At 38.5% G+C, this 5,102-nt stretch overlaps 1 pseudogene; it reads left to right on the top strand.

Moving 5' to 3' along the window:
* Positions 1–254: 254 nt before the first annotated feature.
* Positions 255–351, top strand: LOC138803632 (U6 spliceosomal RNA; annotated as a pseudogene).
* The last annotated feature ends 4,751 nt before the right edge of the window (positions 352–5,102 follow it).

Here is a 5,102-nt window from a genome sequence, read left to right as displayed (position 1 = left end):
ACCTTTGGACTAGCTATAAATTATTGAAAGTATGATCAAATTCCAAATGAAAAAGACTTAAAATTGTCATTGACAAAAAAAATTGCAAATGTGAGCAATCAATTGAACATATAATTTTTTCCCTATTCACAGAATTTTAGGGAAATAATAGCATTGTTAGCAACAATAAGGATTCCTTGTTCCAAGTAGGCACCCATGGATATAAGCCTGTATAAAGATTGCATCATTAACTACTTAAATTTAGAAGATACTACATGCTTCAGCAGCACGTATTCCCAAATTACACTACAGAGATTAATATGGCAATTGCACAAGGATGATATGAAAATTTGTGAAGTATTCCATATTTTTCATTCTTCAGATGCAAGAAATGAAAAACAGTTATTAAAAAGTTGATTACAAAATAACAAGTGTAACAACAAACGTAATTCCTTTTAATTAAATTTAGTTTGGCATTAGTGTATTAAATCTTCACCTCAGAAAGGCGTTTACATAGCATAAACTTTACAAAACATTTGAAATTAGACAAAATTTTCATTTTATCCCAAAGAAAGTTAATATTAGGACCTAGGCAAAAAAGGAATCTAAAACTTTCTATATGGAATACAATCTGAAAGGACACATTAATGAACCTCTATATTATAAAATAATATAGAAGTCAAAGTATATCTAGGAAAGAATAAAATAAATTATGAACATTATACAAACATAGAATATAGAATATTTTAAAATATTCTTTTTCAAACAAGCACCAGAAATACTTTCGTTTCTGTACTACTCATTTCAACAGATACATTAAAATTATTTCTGATTAAAAAATCACAAACTCTGCAGAAATCATTATACATGTATACAAAAACTCTTGAATACATTTTGACATCCAATGCAGGCAATTCACTTTGAAGAATTCCACAGAATTCATGAATTTTTACAGTAAGTATTGGTGTTGCCGGGCGCTGGTGGCTCACTCCTGTAATCCTAGCTACTCTGGAGGCTGAGATCTAAGGCTCACGGTTCAAAGCCAGCCCGGGAAAGAAAGTCCATGAGACTCTTATCTCCAATAAACCACTAGAAAACTGGAAGTGAGCCACAGCGGTAGAGCACTCACCTTGAGCTGAAGAGCACAGGCATAACGCCCAGGCCCAATGTTCAAGCCCCATGACCGAGCAAAAAAAAAAAAAAAAGATATTGCCCTTATTTGGATTGTGGAAATATTTTGTATGGACACCAAGGATGGACTTGCATTTTTGAAATTTAAGAAACTTAACCCGACCATTAGGACTTAAGAGAACAATTTGTACAGCCTCCCACAACTTCATAGAGGTAGTGATAAAGACTTATCTTTTGGGCAATTTCAAATGCAGTTTCTTCTAAGTTGTTCTTCACACCTGGTTTTATATAATGGTTCAACAGAAGGAGATTCAGTGTATCTTTGCTATCTCAATTCTCAGTAGCAAGATGTAAGATGGTCAAAAGGCCTTTAGTTGGCATTGGTATCTGTATCATGATGAAGTAAGAAAGAAGCCACTCTGGTATTATTCCACATATATACACTGTGCAGGGGTGTCCAGCCATCTACAGTTATTGCATTTGCCACTTGAGTCACCAACTCACGGACAATGTCTAAGTGTCCACTGTAGGCCCCCTGATGAAGAGGGGTATACTCATCATCATCCCCTATTATTCACGAGTGGCCTTTTTGAAAAGTAGTCTCCACACTGTAGTAAGCTGAATATGTTCGGTAGACCAATGAAGAAATTTACTTGGATCCTTCTCCATTTTTTGTCTTGCAATTGATACTATTCCTTACTTTTTCATCTTGTTCCTCATCTTCCTAAGAATTGACTAACCAGAGACTTTGAGAGCCAGTGGGAATGAGGTTTCCATGTATTTCCCAAATAGTTCACATTGGTTGAACTGGTCAGAAATATCCGGTGAATTTTCTGCATATCGTTTTTCACCATGATTTTTATTATCTTTTTCTAATTTTACTATTCTAAATTATTCTAACTGGAGAGTAGGGAATTGATGGAGAACAGAGGAAAGATGTTCCTCCGTATTCAAAGGTACAGACTGAAAATGAGGACCAGTGATATCTTCATGTGCACCTTATTCTAGGAATGAGAAAATATGAAATAATGCCTTCTATATAAATGATTTGGGAAGTGGCAGAGCAAAAAGTGAAATGATGCAACCAAAAATATAAAAGGAAAATTAATTAGGATACTTATGGAGCAAACATATTATCTATGAGAACCATGAAATAGAGAAAGGAAGAGAGATACAGATGTGCAATGACATAGCTAGCCCCAAAATCCATGCCTCTGATCAATTGATAGAGCAAACAAAATTGTATTTTTAAAAAAAGATTGAAGTAGAATTTATGTATTTACTTGAAATTAGTAAATACATTTTTAGTAGCCTACATAAAGAGACATAGCTTTGACCAAATTACAGACAAGAATCTAAATCCTTGGTAATTCTAGTAACAGATCTGACTGAAATCAGTTGAATCTCACTTTTCCTGTACAATAAAGAAATAGGTCCAAGCTAGTAAAGCAGCTAGAGAAGACAGGCAGATTGTATCTATGACAAAACTTTGTGTAAAATGGTATTGAGGATTTGTTACTGGTGATCCACTTGCACTGGAAGCATGATTCTGAACTATTGCTTGCTGATTCTGAACTATTGCTTTGATCATTATATTCTCCAAGAAGAAAAAATGAGAATGGATAGTTTAGGACTACACATACATTTTCACCTTCTCACTAAGCACCTTCAATCATCAAAATCACATGAAGACAATAGACAGGCCTACTTTTTTAGATGAAAACAAGTGTCTTTAAAAAAACAAGGAATTTATGTACTCATGCATAGGACTTCTATTTTACTAATGCCTCATACATTTTAATAATGTTAGGTAACAATAAATAATGGATCTATTAGAAAGCTCTTAAAGCTCATATGTTCAATAGTGAGTTCTCTTACAGAGTATCATAGTATTTTTTGTTTATGGTCTTATGAAGAAATTTACATTACTAACTTGTATTTCTGACAGGACAGTATCATCACTGTACATCTTGCTTCTATACTCTCAAGTTTACATTACTATCTAAGTATGTGCATTAGATAACTATAGAGGAAAAAGTAGAAGCCACACTGATGACTCATGTCTTTAATACTAGTTAATCAGAAAGATGAAATCTGAGGATTGTGGTTTGAAAGCAGACCAAGAAAAAAAAGTCCATTAGATTCTGATTTGAAAGTAACCAGCAAAAGATAGAAATGGAGCTGTGGTACAAGCAATAAAATGCTAGCCTTGAGAAAACTGAAATAAAAAGTAACAAATTCTGGCAAAAAGCTGTGTGTATAGTAGGAAATGCCCTGCTGTGTTAGGAGCCATTCCAGATGTGTGAGAGGCTCTGAGTTTTGTCTACAGTTGTTCAGAGAACAATATTGATATCTTCTTGGGGGTTGGAATATTCATGTGCTCAAGGACTGCTGAGACCTTGGGCTACCCATTGGTGTGTGTGTCTGTGTGTGTGTGTGTGTGTGTGTGTGTGTGTGTGTGTGTGTGTGTGTGTGTGTGTGTGTGTGTGTGTGTGTGTGTATTTTCCCTCATTTTTCTCTGTCCAATTCATGAGTGCCTGTCTGCCTATTCCTAAATTCGGATGGTGCCGCTTCTCCATTGCAACCTTGCCTTTAGCCCCCTATCAGGATCTACAATGAGTCTTAAATTGTCAGAGACCTGAATATTCCACTTTTTCTTTGGAGCCCAAGTTTGGCTATCCATATCTTTGTCCACCTCCAGAGGATCCTGGGTCAGCAGGGCCAGCTGGCATATGTTCTCCACTGCCTCTGGGGGACAGGGTCAGTCATGTGATGTCCTGTCCTTTTCCTCAGCTGGGCCTCTGGCTGTACTGTACGTCCCACTCCCAGCCAGCTGGCAGTGGAGTGGGGGAAGGATGGTTGCCAGTGGCTCTGACCAACTCGAGCTTTATAGCTGACTGAAGGCTAACCCAGGAAGGATGATCCGGGGTTACATGGGAGGTGAGGCCAAGGTGGCTTGAAAATATTGGTCGACGTCTAGGAAATGTCAACAAATCTTTTCACAGGCAAGTCTATCTTCTGACCCTAGCAGAGCCTCTAGACAATTCCAGATGTCCAGAATACAGAGGCACAGACTTTGAGCTCCAGGGCCAGAGAACTATGGGTTGAGAGACTGGAATGGCCAGTGCCTCAATGTTCTGGGGCATTATCCTTGACCTGGCTATGTCCCCCTTGTGTAAGTTCACTTCTTAACCTAGTGCTGGCCACACACCGGCCACTTGTGCTGTGGAAGTGGCAGGAGCAGAGGTGAGATCTAGGAAGACCAAAATCAGAATTTATGGCCTGAATGGGGTGTAGGGTGTCTTTAAAAAAACTTAGACCTGGAACTCAGAGCTTGGCACTGTCCCTGAGCTTCCTTTGTTCAAGGCTTACACTCTAACACTTGAACCATAGCTCACCTTTCATCTTTTTTAGTAGCTGAGTAGACAGAAGAGTCTCACATATTTTACTGCCTGGGCTGGCTTCAAGTTGCTGCCCTAAGAACTCAACCACTTGAGTAGTTAGGATTTCTGGTATGAACCACTGACACCTGCTAATGATGTCTGTGTATGTGTGTGTGTGTGTGTGTGTGTGTGTGTGTGTGTGTGTGTGTGTGTGTGTGTGTGTTTACCAGGGCTTGAACTCAGAGCCTAGGTGGTATCCTAGGTATCTTTAGCTTGTTTGCACAAGGTTGGTGCTGTACTACTTGAACTACAGTAGCTCCGCTTCCCATCTTTTTCGTGATTCTTTGGAGATAAGAGTTTGCCCAGGCTAGCTTTGAATCTTGATTTATCCATAGGCTTCAGCCTTGAGTAGCTAGGATTATAGGCATGAGCCACTGACATCCAGCTGCATGGATGTCTTTTCCTACACTCTTCTGTTCTAACAGCTGTCTACTTGCCCTGGCCTAGATCTCTGACCTCCACATCGGCTTCCACCAGCCTCTGACTGTGAAGAACATAAAATTCAAAACTGATCCCCTTCTTTTTCCTCAGGGGAGGAGGTTATGTTTC

This window comes from Dipodomys merriami, unplaced genomic scaffold (genome assembly GCF_024711535.1).
Source record: "Dipodomys merriami isolate MVZ:Mamm:240054 unplaced genomic scaffold, mDipMer1.0.p SCAF_3441, whole genome shotgun sequence".
NCBI classification, from domain to species: domain Eukaryota; kingdom Metazoa; phylum Chordata; class Mammalia; order Rodentia; family Heteromyidae; genus Dipodomys; species Dipodomys merriami.
This window is presented reverse-complemented; position numbering and strand designations above follow the sequence as displayed.